The following is a 17,773-nucleotide window of genomic DNA, read 5'->3' on the forward strand; positions in this document are numbered from 1 at the left end:
ATTCCAATATTTGTAGCCGGTATTTCAGCCAGCACAGGGCTTGCAGCAGCTGTCTTCTTTCAAGCCTTCATTGCGTCATTTTTTTTCTTCTACCCTGAGTGTTTCTTTGTGTTTGTGTAATTCTTCTAGTACAACAAAAGGCAAGCGAGTAGGCGGGTGTTTGGGATGTGCTGGAAAACAAGGAGCCAGATCCCTACTGAGGGTAAACTGAAGTCAGTGGAGTTGCTGTAGCAGCAGGGAATTTAGCCTTATTTTATGACTGGGGCAGTGAATTAAGATGCAAAAGGCTATAAGGCCCAGTGCACCAGTGGAAAGCGCTGCTGGGGACGAAGCGGGAGGGAGGGTAGAGTAGAGGTGGAGGAGGAAATCTGATGATCTATAGATTCTCTGTGAAGGATGTACAATCCCATTTAAAATGTTATCTGGTTAAACTAATGTACTGGTTAACCAGCCCACGGTTTTGCACCACTGACGGGGGGGTTGCTCCAGCCATGCTGGTTAACCGCTTACCCCACTAAGCATGCCGGTAGGGCAATGCTTATTGGGTAATCGGATAACCCTTTACATGCCTATTCTCTGCACTCTTTCCCATGGGACACGTACCCTCCATTGGGCTTGCTAAGGTTGAGAAGATGGCTCCGGGGTTGGCCACAGTCAGCAAATGTGTTTTTAAATACCCCGGCCTTTGTCTACACTAGATGCTGACTGGTGTTTAAAAATGTGTTAATCACATCTCGGACCAAACACAGCTCCTGGGAGAGATGTTTATTTTCTTTGTCTACACAGGGCACAAGTTGGAATAGTCTTTCAAAACAGCTTCGTTGCCTCTGAATGGCCATGTGGAAAGCAGTCTGCTCACATACCCTGCTGTGGCGGAATCTGTGAGTTGGGTAACGGAGTTTGGGTTCACCTTTCACTGCAGGACTTAAATGTAGAACCACGTGCTCCTCCTCTGTAGGAACTGAACTGAACATGTTGTCTTATGCTCAGTGGCATTGTAGCTGTGTTGGTACCGGGGTATTAGAGAGACCAGGTTGGTGAATCAACTTGTCGCTTTATCTTCAAGCTTGACTTGCTCACCAACACTAGCTGGTCCAATAAAAGAGATTCCCTCCCCTGCCTTGCCTTTTTTTAACTCCGCATTTAAATTCCTTGGGACCATGTGGAGAGATCAAGAAGCGATAACATAGTCAACATTGAGGATCGTGGTGTCCATTGAAATGCTATTGGTTCCATTGATTCTCAAAGGTGCCAAAGGACCCGTTGTTGTTTTTATAGTTTCCAGTGAGCAGTCAAAAGATGATGGCAAGAAGTTATTGTAATGATTATGATGAGAGCTGTGCTTTCAAAGACTCTTCAATTATTGCAAACTGCACTTCTGGGATATGTATGGGAAACAGTCATTTTAATTAGGAAGATATGCTTGGAAAGGAAAAGTCATTTTTTCATGGTAATTTGCTTTGTGAATGTTTTACTGACCACTGGCATTTATTTACCACACAGTCTTAGTGATAAAATAGGCATTTATAGGTCAGTTTTCAATTAGAAATCATGACTTGCAGAGCTGACGTGATTAATTGTTTTCTCTGTACTGTATAATGGCTGGAGCAGTCCTAGAGAATGGTAGCCTATGACTACTTCTCTTGGGGTCTGACTGAATCTTTAGTTTTTTTAATCACCATCATCATCATATTAAAATACCAACCGTGCTCTTCTGTAGAAAAGGAAAATTAAGAGACATGTTTTCTACAGTACTCTAGAAAATCTGAATATGTTTTAACAAATTGAGATTTAAAGACCCAAGTAATTTTATGCCTATCAAATGCCATTGAAGTTCTTTAAAAATAATAATCAATTTGGGAAAAAAATCCCATGATGTGACTCAATAATTCTGAATGGAATTTGGAAGGAGTCAATCAGCGATGACAGATGTATGATATAAGTACATGTGACAACTAGACTGATTGTTAAGAGGGCATAAGGAACATCATTCCGCAAGGGAACACTGATTTACAAGAAGCTAATTTTAGAAGAGCGGTGCGGGATGAAGATTAAAAGAATCTACATTGCTAGCTTCGCTTATTGCAGTAGACATTGGTTGGGAATTTGGGGAATATATTCTTATTCTGTAGCCCAGAGATTTGTGCATGTAACTCGGATTATCTTTATTAAGTTCCTTATTGAGTTTTTTGTTCCCATCTGCCTGGAGAGTTTTTAACCCTATTAGCATTTGAAAATGCACTGCAATGTACATTTTTAACATTTTCCAAGACACTGCCTGACTTCTAATCCAGAACATTTTTACACTGTGAAAGAATGGGACTTCAACATCTGTCTGGATGTGAAATCAGAAGAGCTAGGAGCTACTGTTGTCTGGGAAAGCTGTAAAATGCCACACTGTGTGCACATATAGAAGTAGTTTTGATGCAGCGTTTCAAGAAGCTAGTGTTGTGATAAGATTCTTCTCTTTATTGAACTGTTTTGCCAGAAATACTTATGCAGAGACCATATGGGGGAGCGGATCCAGAAGAAAGTGTGTGCTATCAGGCAACCTGTATGACTAACAAATACCAGGCTCACTGACAGGGGTGGGGAGTAGCAGCCAGAGTGTCAGGCCCAGTAAATCGCCGCCGGAGTGTCGTGTGGCATGCTCCAGGCAGCGCTACGGGCTGGCTGCCCCAGCCCCGCCTTTTTTTGCCCAAGACCCCGCCCCTTCCGGGAGAATGGAAACCCTTCCTCCCGCCCCCCCCCCCCCCCGCCTGGCAAATACAAACCACATGCAGGGTAATCAGGGCTTTGGGAGTTGGTAGCATACCCACTGGGGCCCTGGTGTAGCTGTTCTTTCCTTTGAGGAAAGGGAGAGAGAAGGCCTGTTAAACCCACTCCCCTAGACTGAGTCAGGACAGAGAACAAATATTTTGTCAATCTCCCCATAGCTTATTTTCTTGTGATTAGTTGTATTCAGGGAGAGCACAGCTCTCTCGGTCATTATTGTGTGCCACCAGCATGCCTCTCACTCCACGGGCCGTGGCTTTACACGTGTGTCACTTTAGTAACACTGTTGGGGGGGGGGGAATACGCAGAAGGAAAGCCACGGAATCTGGCAGCGCGGTACATGGGGAACAGTAAACAAAATGTCTCGCAGGCCACGTCTAGAACCTTGATGGACCGCATGTGGCCGAGGGGCCACAGGTTGCTCACCAATGATCTACAGGTTTGTCATTCTGAAAAATATTTAATGATCCCGAAAAGAACCTTTTCTCCCTAACATTTCCAAGGCCATAGCAACCACCAAAGACGAGAGGGGCTGACATTCTCCTTCCTAGGCTTTGTTCTGTAGTAGCGAATCCGGGATAATGGACACATACAGAGCAGTTTCTTTCAATCTTCTCATCATGCCAAGCTTTATTATTACTCTGAATCCCACTGGCTTTTATTAAATTGTGCTACTGTTTGAGTTCGTAATATCAGTACTTCAAGAACAGCCCTCTGAAGCCCAGTTTTTAATAGTCTATATTTTCTTACATGTTCATTGTTCAGCAAGTGATCTTGAAAATGAGCCAAACTTTCCACTGATCCAGCAAAGTTGCTAAGTTTGCTACTAAGCCTGATATTACATATATCAAATCACACAGATTTGAGCTCATTCTAGGTAATGTACAGAGGGATGAAACAAAGTGCCTATAACATCACTTTGGGATTTTCTTAACAAAATGGACTTTGCAAATGCGGCTTCCTTTCGATTTGCATTTGTAAAATAAAAGTGTTGTTCTGTACGGTCCAGTGGGAAATTTCCATAGCAGGCAGGTTCTTTCAGAAGTGTTCATCAAATATTCAGTGGGCGTGCACATGTAATTTCCAGCCGTAAGTGGATAGCACTTCTGTTCAGTTTGGTATGGAAATAAAGCGCTGTTGTTACTGGTATCTCAAAGAAATACAGTGACAGGACAATGGAAGTATTACCTGGTTTGGAACTGATGTTTAATGACGTGCAAAGTAATTGTAAATTTGGTTCCCCTCTGTCCTGGAAAGCTTGACTTGTCTCCCTGCAAATGTTTCCTAGGCAGACTTGTCTTGGCCTGTTTGTGGGTCTGTGCAGGAGAGGTGGCCTTTTTGGAACTTCCTAAGGGATCATAACACCATTAAGTGTAATGGAAACTGGGCACCTTAAACCTGCAAGTGGTCATGAAAATTTCAGCCTCTTTGTACTCTACATGTTCTTCCCGTTTTAAAGCAGACAATGTGTAAGGGTCAGATCCAGGGACTCAGTGTGCAGCTCGAAGAGCGGGCTTTTCACTGTATCTCCACAGGGAACCAGACTTCCTCTTTCACAGTGCTGTGGTGCGGCTCCAGGTGCTGCTTTGACTTGGTGTCCACGTAGCGTTGGGTCTCCAAAACATGACCCTGATATTAGGGAGTCCTGGCGATGGATCCCCTCTTCCTGTCCTCCGTGCCTCTTCCCCAGACCCACTGTCCCCCACCAAGCACTAAGAGCCATCTCTTGACGGCCTCTCAGACTCAAGTGCCATGTGTCTTCTGCCAGAAGGAGCCTAGGAGTTTCTGTACCTATAATGCCGCTTTATTGATGTTAATACAGAAACCACAACTCAACTCCAACTGCCTTCTGTGATGTGTCTTCCAGTTCTTCCTTTCAATAAAGAAACATCTCATTTACACAAGCGTTATAAATACCCCCTCCCCCCACACACACATGCGCGCGCACACACAAAGTTAGGTTATGTCTGCACTAGCCCTTCTGTCGGCCAGGAGCGGTGGGAGACCCTCTCACCAATTGTTGGGGGGTGGTTCACTAGTGTCGAAGGGAGAGAGCTCTCTCCGGCTCATGTAGAGCAGCTGGGTTTGAGTTGGCTACGGTTTGACTGGCTTTGAGGCAGGTTTTAAATTGGACCCTTGAATTTTCACCATCAGAGACAGGATACTGGCCAGACCCTTTCAAGAATATTGCATCATCAGCAAGCCAAGGACAAGGGATTTCATTGCTAATTTAAGGGAAAAAAATGGCCTTTTGGAGCACATGAAGTCATCTGCTGTTTAAAATCACATGTGGCTTGTGCGCCATCCTGAATGAGGGCTGGTCACAGGAGGAAGAGAAGGACCGTTTGACAGTCCATTTCAGATTGCTTACTGAACATACCAGTTTAAAGGCCAGATCCGCAGCCCTTGCCTTGACTTCAGTGGGGTTTGGATCAGGTCCTAGGTTCTTTTCCTTGATTTCTTTGTGACTCCACACAGTTTTAATTGTGAAGCTGTTTGGGGAAAAGGGATGGTGTATTCCTTATTCATCAGGCGGATCTGGTATTTTACAGCCAGCGTGTGTGCAGTGAGTATGGTGTTCTCTGCAATGGAAGCATTGGCCTTATCACATTGATAACAGCTTAGGAATAGCAACATATTGGCACTTAGGGCAATGAAATCCAATATTGGGCTAAGGTCGTCCTTTGGAACGTAAATCCTGGCATTGGGGTTTCTAAAGTGCTTCGGGTTTTAGGGTTGGGTTGGTCTGAGCTCAGTATAGTGCACCCCCACCCCCATGTTATAACCATTATCTTGTCAAGTATATAGCGGCTTATGAAATTTTAAAGCTAATAGGCTGCTCTGTAGATACTGCAGCAATAGAGTAGATGTTTGAGTGCCTCCTAAGATAAATAAGTCATGAAGTCATGGAAAGTTGCAATTAAAGGAGCAAAATCTGTAATGTATTTGAAATATTGCACCTGGTCTCATCTGGATTTAACAGATAATCAGGGCTAGATGGTGTCCATACGTAACCAAAGGAAAAAGGAGTCTGGTACACATCTCTTTTTGAGCACTGGAGTGATATTTACAGATCTCAAATAGGATTATTGTTGATAGAGAGAGTACATTCTCCTTCAGCTCACTAGATAGACACATTGCTTTTGGATAGCAAGTCCCTGATTCAATTTCTTGCTGGAAAGGATTCCTCATAAATAAGGATAATCCTTCATTTGATGTTTACTCAGTTGGTGACCTTCTTGTATTCTGCAGAAGTCATGTAAGGCATTGCAGGTTATATTTATTTCCAGAATGCACTTTTGCATTAGCTCTTTGTGATTCACGTGGAACTTTCATTCCCACACTCTATTTTCAAGGATTTATAACTTTCTCAAATGGGTAGTTTTTGGGACAAAAATGTATTGTCTCTGGTCTCAGCTGTGAATTTGTTTTCTTGAAGAGTGAGCACAAATTCTAGCCTGCCATTTGTGAGGATTGGCTAGTCCTCCAAAGAGCTTGATTCTGAGCTTATGAAGTCATTGGGAACTTTGTCACTAACATCTTTGAGATGACCACCGGACGCTGAGACTTAACTTTACGTACCTGAGTAGCCCTATTGACTTCAGCAGGATGGGTTAGGTGTTGAACGTAAGAATGTGTGGAAATGTTGTCAGGAATGGGATCCCCTTAGATATGTGGTTCAGTGCTTGTTGTTGTATGTTATTTCTCATTTCCCTTTAATTGCACCTTTTCTGGCTTAAAAAAATCAATACAAATGCAAAACAATTCAATGTTAAAGCAGAGGATTAATCACAGACAAGTCAGGAAATTTTATGATCATTGTTTCTGCAACTGCATTCTGCTGCCGTTGAATGTGCACACTATAATACGTTTTTTTAACTTGCACTTACATAACACACTCACGCACATGAGCTACAAATGTCCGAACATGGGCAGTTTAAACTGAACACAGATGTATAGAATTATGTTTGTTTAATTTGTTTGGGTGAGGCGGGGGCTGGGCTTTTGAGTGTGACTTCTCTTTGGCTTCCAGACTTACACATCACTTTAGTGTAGTCTAAGTTCCTCTCAGTCATGGCATAATGGAGCACCCATGCTGTTCCATCATCCCCCCTCACTGGGGAGAAATAGTGCTATGCACAGACCAGCATCACCCTCCCTTGAGCAAGTTTCACTGTGCCAGAGAACAGAGTTACCACAAAACACTAGAACTGGAAGGGACCTTGAGAGGTCATTGAGTCCAGTCCCGTGACCAAGCACCATCTAGACCATCCCTGAGTTGTCAAAACTTGATGCTCTGGTTAGTGACCTAGTACCAGGCTATTGAGGGCTTTGATGAGATGGTCCAAGAATTTGCTTCAGTCTTCTGTGAAAAGCCTTTCTAGTTGTGGACAATACGTCTGATGGGTTTCTGAGGAGATGTGCTGCAACTGCATTTGTGAGGCACAAACTGTGATTATGTTCCAGTGGGCCATATCCAGCTGCTTTGATGGACACGCAGAGGAAACATTTTAGGTAGAGATCACGACCCTTCTCCACGGAGGCATAGCTCAGCCAGATCTCTGGCTCCTATTTGCTACTTTTGTGGAGTCGAGGACTTGACACCTGAACCTTTAAGGACTCTGTTTCTGACCCAATGCTTCTTTAAAAGCCAATCAAACACAACAGTCAACTCCACTCCCATTTTGTTTGGATGGAACTAGGCTGTTCTTAGTAGTGGCAGATGACAAAACAAGGAGCAATTGTCTTAAGTTGCAGTGTGGGTGGTTAGGTTGGATATTAGGATAATGGTGTCCCCAGCTGCTACTTGTCTGGAAATGGATGACCAGGGAAGGAGCACGTGAGGATTACCTGTTGTGTTCCCTCCCTCTGGGGCATCTGGCATTGAGCACTGTTGGCAGACAGGATACTGGGTTAGACGAACCTGTAGTCTGACCCAGTATGGCCATTCTTAGGATAGGCTATTTCCCTAGGGGGGTAGTGAAGCACTGGGTTGGTTTATCTAAGGAGTGGGGTGGAATCTCCATCCCTAGAAGTGTTTAAGTCCCAGCTTGACAAAGCCCTGGCTAGGATGATTGAGTTGGGATTGGTCCTCATCAAGCAGAGAGTTGGGCCAGATAACCTCCAGAGGTCTCTTCCAACCCTAATCTTCTATGGTTCTGTGTTGAAACTGCTTTCTAAGGATTTGGGGATGCTAGTGAAATAAAGCAAGGCATGCTTTGGCATAAATCTCTTCCAAGAAAGAAGGGGTGCGTGAAGTGACTTACTGTTCTCAATTCACTTCAGATGTATAATGAAGTGGCGTGCAAGGATGAGATTCTTGCTGGAGCACTACAGTTATCCCCAGTGGAAGCAGTAACTACTTGGTCTATTTCCATGTCTGCTCCTCAACAACCTTTTTTTCAGTAGGTCAGTTCATTGTGCTGCAATCAATAGTGTGCTTGCTTTAACCAACTTCCCTAAAGATTGATGTTCGGCCGTGCTAATTGGTGGAGCTTAGAGATGAGTGACTTGGCAAAGGTGCGAAAGAATTAGAAGGGATTTCCCTTGAATCTTTATAAACAAAGAGCCCTAATATATACGAGCGTGTTTTTTGTTATTGATAATACTTACCCCTAAACTTTTATTAGAGGCAAAGCCATCTGACCTGATGTTCACAGGCCATACTTCAGAAAATTATAGCTCAGACATCTCTGTGTTAAATAGGAGACTTTTCATTCTCCTATTTAACATAATATGCATACACATTCATAAAGTGGATGTCTGTGGAGTTGCAGGTCCCTACATATTTTTTTCTCTTTGCTGTTTTTGCTTTTAATTCAAACCTTAATTTATTCTCTGAGTGTTTTTTTTTCACCCCCTCAAAAGTCTGCTAAGCAGTTAGATGGCCAGCACCACTGAAAGTCAATAGGAGATGGGTGATTTTTCTAAAAGGGCTGAGGGAACATCTGTTAAGCCTTAACTCCAAGGTACATATTGCTTGGGTGGCTGTTGTGGGTGCGATTTTATAGTTTTTTGTTTTTTTAAGGCTGGAAGGAACCATTCAGATCGATGAGTCTGAATGCCCTCATAGTACAGGTCACAGAATTTTGTGATGGAGTTTCTAGTGTCTTCACCAACATGCAGTAAATTGCAATTTCTCTCATTCTTTTCAGGAATATTTAGATCCATTTTGTGCTATGTGAAGCATGAACCTTCCTTAGGGGCATAAGCAATAAGACGAAAGGGGATGTGAAAATCAGACCTGAATGTAAAGCATCTGACAATGCAGAGAGTTGCGAGTGGAAAGTCTTTTTTTAAGAATTCCTAATTGGTTTTATGGAATAAATTAGTATGTAAACGTTTGTGGTTCTAGGCTGCTAGGGGAAGTTTCGTTAATAGTACGACAATGAGAATTAATTTTACTTACATATAATCAACACTGAGAGCTGACAGGCACCGAATAAGGAGTGTGAATCACCACTAGCACTTCCATTGCTGTTTTATACGGTATGGCACCTCATCTGCATTGCTGTCCTGTTCTGGTTTTTATGCATAGAATATCTGTGAATATATTTCATGAGACTTAAGCTCCTCTCACTTATCATGAATTCCTATGTAATTGTGCCCATGAGGTGGCCACGTGTAGTGATGCATTGGTACATTGAGTTATAGGTGGGCCTTCATCTGTGCCAGTAATGACCAATTAATGACCACTGAGGAAGGCTAATGAGAAGCCAGGAGTGCTAATTGCTTTCACTAGTGATTGCCCGACTGACAAAGAAATACAGACAAGAGGGTCATTATTTCTGTAAGGTTTTGTAATGGATATTTCAGATGAGTACAAAAGGGGCCGCATGGGGTGGTGGATTGTCACCACATTGTACATCCAGTCTGTGTTTTCTCTTTGTCACAACACCAAAAAGCGTATAAAAACCCAGCTCCTGATGGGAAATGGGGAGGGATTGTTAAGCCATGATTCAGCAAGGTGCACGGTTACCCTAAGGACAGTGGGTGGGAGTTTTTGAAAGTGCTTACAACTGGTCTGACTTGGCTTCCATTGAAATGGGAGCTGCTTGGTGATTAGGAAAGTCAGGACACTTTGGGAGCCTAACTATGGAGCTAGGGATCGGATTTTCCATTTTCAGAATTTTGGCCTATTGGGCTATTCATGGTTCCCTGATCTGTTAAAATACATGTCAGTTATAATTTGTATTTTGAGGGCATGATAATCCTATGACGTTGAATGATCTAAACCAGGCATAGATGCAATAAGGAAATTGCTTTGAGGATATAAACAGGCCCTGTAATAGTTAACATACAATTTCATAAACTGCTGCCTGAGAAATTAAGGAGAGCACATCCCAGTCTTTGGGGCCAACAGAGAATCCAATTCTGCCCCAGTGACATTGCTGCTGTTGCACTGAGGACAGAATTTGTATAGCCATCTTGCCGACTACTTAAATAGGTGCTTAACTGGTCTCTGCCTGTGGCCCATAATAGTCTGGTCTCCTGAGGGCTGGACTACTTGGGTTCAGTTTTGGTTCTTGGGTTTAGCCTACGGTGGTGTTGGCGGCCTGTTGAGCACAGCAGGTCAGAATGCAAAAACCAGGTGCGTCCTTTTGGCCTTAGTTTATGATGCTCTGAGGTGAGTTGTACCATTAAAGTAAACGGGTCTTTTCACACACTCTGTGGGCATGGCGCCATCACTCGGGCATGGCGTTGAAGCAAAAGAGGAAGAATGGGTGAAAAGATGTAATGTTACCCTAAATGTAGGAAGCCAGAGACCTGCTCTTGCTCCCATTGACTTCAGTGTGAACAAGCTCCAGCTTTAGTTGACACAGATTAGTGGTACTCAACCTGTATGTGGCTTTGTAGTGGGGCGGAGTGGCCGCCCACTGACCCCGAGGGGGAGGCGTCCCTCCAGAGCCTTGGCGGGCAGCTCCTGGCCTTAACGACCCACCTGGATGGAAACCAGAGGCAGGGCCAGAGATACAAAAGGCCTGCCTGAGCGGCCAGTGAAGCTCCAGCGGCTGAAGAAGCCAGAAGCCTCCTCTGCACACCCACTGGAGAAGCAGGAGCTGGAGCCAGAAGAAGCTGAGAACTGGCCTGGGCTGCTGGGCGCACAGCTCCCAGACTGCCTGGACAGACTGCTTACTGCACGTTGCGGAGCAGATCCCTGCTGACCCGGCAGCAGACTGCTCTGCTGCTACCAGGGCCCTGGGCTGGGACACAGTGTTGTGGGGGGGGACCTGCATCCCCTCTGCCACCCCATGCCCAGGTGGCAGTCTCCCCCTTTGTCTGTGCCCCAATTGCAGCCTCTATCCACTGGACTCCAGCCTGAGCAAGGGGATCCAGCTGGGCACTCACCTTAAGACTATTTGTTTGCTGGCTGCCCTGCCCTGAATCAAGGCTGGGCTTTAGAACTGTATATTTTGCTGCCCGCCCTGAGCAAGGGCCTGGGCTCTAGACCAAAACCACTGGGAATTCCCCGAAAGTCTAAACCGGGTGTAGTGGGTGGGAGTGGCTGCCCACTGATCTGAGGCAGGTGCCCCTCCTGGAGCTCAGCTCACAGGCTTTCACAGAGTTTGTGGCTCTGACAGTGCCTCATGCGCTCTGATCTGTGGGGTACACACAGAATGGTTCTGTTATGATCATACTCACCATGGGTGTGGGAATTGTGTGGACTAGCTCTCTCTCACAGCAGCGAGGTAAAGTTAGAAGTTAAGGAGGGAATGCTCTTTCTTCATACCTGCTAATATACAGCGAGAGAAGTGGTGGGGTGAGGAGGGATACAGGGGAAGAGGGATACTCCATGTTTGCAGCAGCCAAGCTAAAGGGATGCGAAAATGAAAGAATAATGGGAGATCCCTTATAGTAGCTAGTGGAGGGCATAAAGAGGAAAGACTTTCTGCTTTTCCAGAAGTTAGGATATCAAAGGCTTAATCAGAGAAGGGAAACAACTTATTCCAAGCACATTTGCAGCAGAGCTCCTTATTGGTCCACTGTTGGCCCTTTGTTACCTCTCCTCCGCTAATCAGAAGCACAGGAGGATCTTGCAGCTTCCATTGCAATACCACAGCAAATTGAAATGAGTTCACCGCTGTTGTTGTTGTTGAGACACTGTTTAAAAAAAAAAAAAAAAAAAAAAAAGCTGCAGAAATAAACCCATGTGGCCAAACTCCCAATGTTGCTGATGTGTTCTGTGCATAGTCCATGGAACCCAAACCCTGGTAGAGTTAATGATAGCACTTCACAGATTACCCTAGAGATTTCACAACTATAAACAGAATATTTACCTCTCAGTACAATTCTCCTTTGAACATTGCTTAGTTTTTTTTGTATGATTGGCACCCTTGCAGATCAATGGTGAAATCTTGGCCCTGTTGTAGTCAATAGCTAACTCTCCCCCCATATTGACTTAAGTAGGGCCAAGATTTCACTCTGTACTTACACAATCGTATGACTAGTACAACTGAGTTTTCGCAAGAGCCTAGTGACAAACTCCCAGTGACTTTCAATGGGAGTTGGGTGCTAAATTGCTTTTGGTCCCTCTGGAAATGTCTGCCTATGTATTGCTGAAGATACACTCTCAAATGAGGTATAAGTGCTTGTGGCTGAAATGTACAATACCAATACACGGGACTCTTTAGAGGGAGAATTGAGCTAGAGAAACAAGGGGACTTAGACTATTGAAAGAATTTGGGCATTGGGAAACAGAAGGCCATGACACTTATCACAGCGGAGAAAACAGGTGATTCAGAGAGTCTAATTGGGAAGCATCATCTGCTGACTCCAGATGCTACTCTGACATGAGAGGTAGTAGTGGACTCAGTTTTGTTTGGAGAGAAGATATTGTTGCACTTGACTGACACACTTGTTCCAAAATTAAGAAGTGCAAGTAGCAGGAGATGACATATTAATGAATAAGGGGATGGTCAAGGCAGATTTTGCTTACCACAAACTTACACTACTGTGTTGTCCTTTTCTGAAATGGGAAGAGTTAGCCGTAGCAGTTCAAAAGTTGTGGTTGTGTTTATTTTAGCAGTTTGTAACCTGTAATCTTCATCGCCTCATCCTGCTTTCAGTTTGTCAGCATCAGGAGATCCTGGTTTTAATTGATAATTCCCCCCCTCCCCCAATATATCCCAGAAATATAATGAAACAATCATGTTTTTCCATGTTTAATATGCAACTCTGAACTTTAGCCACTGTGTGTATACACACACACACACACACACACACACACACACATACCAGTTGAATACAATATTCTATTGGTGCAATAGAACTCTGTTAATCCAATCAGCATGAGACTGGGGCCAAATTGGATAATCAAAAATGTGATTAATCAAAAGAGCTTCAGGCTCAGGCTTCAGTATTTTACAAATTGTAAAAACTCAAGATTTTGGGTATAAATATAAATTTAGCATTTTTCAACGGCAAATGGATTTCCAGGGTCCCTGTTTAGTGGCAATTCCTACTGATCTAATCAAGTCTTTGAAACATTTGAGAAGTGTCTGTGGGTCTGAGCCTCCTAGGTGCTGATGACAGGAGGGTGCTGATGTGACTCAGGGTCTCTGTAAGAGTCAGGGAATCGGATCAGGATTCGTGCTAATGTAAATGAGAGCAGAACTTGGCACAGTCCCTGTATGTTCAGTGCAGTCATTTCTTGGCATCCACTGAGGTTTTCTTTAGGTTTCCAGGGTGTTTGACATTGGGAACGTGTCACACAATATCAGTAAAACTTCAGATACACACCTGCTTAGTCTGATTAGCTGTACAAACTCAGGAACAGCTCCCTCACCTTGATTCTTGTGACTAGTGCCTTACTATCCAAATAGACTGGCTGATCTCCGTGGGCTCAGACAGGGGAAGGTACTAGTGAACTGAATTATGGTGGCAGAATCTGCCCCTTTGAGACATGTAGTTGAAATGCATTATGTGTAACATGATCTCCACTGAAGATCTTATTTTCAGACTAAAGAACAGCGGGAGAAATGGTCAGCTAAAAGCTCCCATCGGTTTTCTATGAAGGGACCCTGACTCTGTGCGCTCTCAGGTTTAAATCTGAGTTTGGAGTAATTGCACCTGTATAAACTCATGTGGGTGTGAGCACAATAACCTAATGCAAGGTTGTTTAGTTTCAATTAGCTGCAGCTGGGTTGAGATTTCATTTAAACTAAGATTGTAAAGCCTTCACCAGTGGCAGAGCTCCAGCTGTATCACTAAGGATGGTGAGTTTGGATAAATATAAGGGGAACATATTTGGAAATGTAACAATTTCTGTTTGTCACATTCACTTTCAAATCTAAATCTTTCTTAAATGTAGCCAGGGGCAACTTCTGAGGTCTGTGAGGATACTCTTCCCACTGTGTTTGTATTTTTTCTTCATAATTTTGCATTCTGCAGTGTTTGGCGCTAATGATAAAGCCCTAAAAAGGAAAGTCGCTGGATGCTGAACTGCATAAACAAAGACGTTGGGTGAAATCAGAGTGCCAGTGAAGTGGATTGAAGTTTTGCTGTCTGCTTCAGTGCACCCAGGGTTTCACCTCTTCCGTTGAGCATTTCTTGATCCTTGGTCACAGAGCCATGTGACCAAGGCTAAATCCTTCACAGTCCACGCTCAGAGAAACTTTAGGAATGAGAGAGTGAAAACAAAAAGCTGGTGTTAGTCAGAGGATGCTGTTTAAGCCATCTAGGGTGCTGGCCATTCTACTGGTTGACGCATTTTAAAAGCTTGTCCAAAGGATTTATTTGATCTAGACATAGGCGTCCATTTCCTAGCTTTGTCTTTAAATGGTGAGTGGAATTGGCTGGCGTGGTCGGCGGGCACGTTCCATTGCTCTGTGGGAGACGCCAAGGTTCTGTTTCCAATGCAAATCATCCAGGGTGCCGTCTCCTCAGTTACAAGGAGAGGAGCTGCGTTTTGGCCTGTGATAGCCATTTTGGCAGCAGAGTAGTAACTCCTAGGGCAGCCCACGCGCCCAGAAAGAAGCGGCAGCCATGCTTCGTGGATGTTGGGGGGTGGTCCAGGGAACAAGATACCGGTACTAGCCTAGAAATCAGGAGGAATCGGTTTCGATTCACAGCTCTGTCACTGACCTTGGGCAATTTTCTTTTCCTTCCCATGCTTTGTGTGTCTTGACTAGCTATGTGTCTGCCTGGTGCCTGGCAGCATGGGGCCTTACTCACGGTTGGATACTCCAGGCATGACTGCCAAAGAAATGAATGAGTACATCAGGCAGCAGGAATAAAGCGCAGACTCTTTAGCAACAAAAGCACAAGCCAAAGAAAATCTCTGGGTAGCTGTGATTGTTCGGATAGTTCATATCTTCTTTGTAGGCCAGCTGGTTCTTACAGCTCTCCAAGAATAACAACACACACCCAGCTCTTTTCACCCAGAAGGTATCCAGTTTCCTCACAGAGACGAGTAACTAACCGGATGGGAATACTGAGTGGTCTGACGGATGGGAATACTGAGTGGAGGAGAGATTAGTGAGACAGTGAGTGGAAGAGCTGGGGATGAAAGCATTCTCATCGCCAATCCCATGTTCTAGTCACTAGACGCTACTGTCTCCACAGACAGTTATAGATACTAGAACCTATTGCTTTGACAGGGTTTGTGTTAATGGGAGTCAGCCACGTGCACGGACTAGTACAACGGGATGGTGATTCTAGCCTTTGTAGTATTAGCTGCTTTGCCTGGTTTTTTTTTCTGATTTTTATTAATGAAATTTTACATGTAGCTGGGACTGTACCCAGTATGAGGTAACATAGACAAGTGATTTTTTTTTTGGCTTGCCAGACAGCAAATAAGAACACGTTGTAATAACAAAGTGAGAAATGAGAGAACTCTTGTAAATACATGATTTGAAAGCAAACGTATTTATATCTAAGCTAAAGAAGAAAACAATCATTTTCCCTCAGACCCCTTCCTGTTGCTGCTGCTGTGGAATGCTGGTCATGGACAGTTGCCTGAAAATATAGAGATTTGGGGAATGTTTAGCAGCTTCTAAGAGAGGTGCTTAAATGGTTGACGTGTCTCCCAGTAGCCTAGGCAAGATGAGCTCCAGTACCTTATAACTGTTCAAGAGGGGCAGCCATGCTAGTCTGTGACTTTAAAAACTAGGAATTGTCCCATAGTACCTTAGAGACTAACAAAACTGTCCTATAGAGCGTATCATGAGCTTTGGTGGGCAAAACCCGCTTTCTCAGATGGGTGCCAACTGTTGAGTACTGACTTAGAGCTGTTGTTAGCCAGCACTCTGCAGTGCTGTCTACGTGAGATCCTTTGAGATCTTTGGTGCAACTGGAGTGTGTTTGCTGGTGACCGAAAGCCAGTTTGTGCTTCCACCACAAGCCCTGAATAAGGAGCAAAGCAGCAGTATTGCCCTGCAGGGTATGGTGACCGAGTCGCAATATGGCTGCTGGTTCCATTTGCACCAGGTGGATAGCTACATCCTCCGTATCTGCCCATCTGAGCCGATTGGCATGAATGGAGGGGAGGGCAGTTGGATGAAAGCTGCTGGACCCCGTCCTGCTTGTTGGGATGTAGGTAACATTATGCCCCGCGGCGCAGGTGTGCCATGCAGCTCGCAGTTGTGCCCCAAATATGTGGTGCATGTTCAAAATTAACGATCCCAGGTGGCCTCAGGAATGTCATTGAGCTTGGGTGGGGAACCAGAGACTGAAGGTGACGGTAGGACGGTGCAGCAGAAAATTGTGTGGCTCTTTGAAATGGTTTGTACTGCTTTGGGAGAAGCAGAGGCAAGAACCAAGAGGTTTCAGATACTTTACCTACCCAGGCCGCTTTCTTGATTACGCTGCAGTGCAAGTGCCTGTTGGCACAAGGACAAATTCCCCTGTAAATTATGCGTGATTTACATGAGAAGCTCGTTAATTCTCTCAGACCCGATTTAGGTAGCTCCATTTGCAAAGGGTGTCATTTTAAACACTGCCCAACTACATTTCCCTTTCTCTGCTGACTCGGTGACATAGCAGTGAGGCTGGTGTACTTTTTCAATAGCTATACCTTTCAGTTTGGAGGTCATGCTTGCTACACGCACTTGTATGCAGTGGTGTTGTGGCCATGTTGGTCCCAGGATAATAGACAAAATGAGGGAGGTTGTTCTCTTCAGACCTGAAGAAGAGCTTGTAAGCTTATCTCCCACCAGCGGATATTGATCCAATAAAAGATATTCCCTCTCCCCCTCAGTCTCTCTCTCAAACTGAGTCAGTTTATGTTAATTTTGACTGGCTCAGTATGTACTCACTGAGCTGCAGTGATGCATGCAGGGTTTATAGTGCACGTGTGTGAGCAGCTGTCTTATTTTCCTTGAATTCTATTCCAGGGATATGCCTGGGTCATATGAATTTTTGTGGCCCCGATGTTGCTTGTTAGCACCATCTCCGATTTTTTTCTTCTCCGACCTGACACGAACATGTCTGATGACTCAAGCCAAAGGTCACACACTGGAAAAACAAGCAAGCGATGGCCGGCAGAGAAACACCGCAAGTGCAATTTAAGCAATGAGATGTGGCTGAGATATCTGTAGTGCCTAAATGACCAATGGCAGTCCCGTTGCATTGACGTGTGTGTCTGTTTTCTGCAGGTATGTGGTCAGCTGAAATTAACACATGCTCTCTCTCATACCGTCACAACATTTGTAGATTTAGAATCACTTTGTGCAAAGGCAAAATCCCTTACTACCACCTGGGTTCATCTCCAGTGTTGTTGCTCTGTGCAGGCCAGCATCTGCTTTCACTAACACCTGTGGGAAGGTGAAGTAACAAAGAGCCTGAATACGGGGTATTTTCAAAAGCACTCAGCATTCAGTTCCTGCTGAAAATGCCATTGACTTCTATAGGATTAGAGAGAGGCCGGTGTGCAGTGCTTTTCACAACCCCACTTGTGTTTGTGCTGCATAACTAACATTTGCATGCCACAACTCCTACTTAGAATGGTTGTTGCCATCAATGGTTGTCATGCGCATTTGTCACACAAACAGGCATTGTT

At 44.4% G+C, this 17,773-nt stretch overlaps 1 protein-coding gene across 18 annotated transcripts in view; it reads left to right on the top strand.

Annotated features, from left to right (window-relative positions):
• ADGRL3 (adhesion G protein-coupled receptor L3) overlaps positions 1–17,773 on the top strand; it is a 635,479-nt gene that overhangs the window by 156,609 nt on the left and 461,097 nt on the right. The window contains exon 3 of one of the 18 annotated variants that reach the window (XM_075929221.1): positions 17,109–17,369. The exons of the other annotated variants lie outside the window; for them this stretch is intronic. The gene's annotated coding sequence lies outside the window, so the exon portion shown is untranslated. The remainder of the gene's footprint in view (positions 1–17,108; positions 17,370–17,773) is intronic. 18 annotated transcript variants of the gene reach the window in all.

This window comes from Pelodiscus sinensis, chromosome 5 (genome assembly GCF_049634645.1).
Source record: "Pelodiscus sinensis isolate JC-2024 chromosome 5, ASM4963464v1, whole genome shotgun sequence".
Lineage (NCBI taxonomy): Eukaryota > Metazoa > Chordata > Testudines > Trionychidae > Pelodiscus > Pelodiscus sinensis.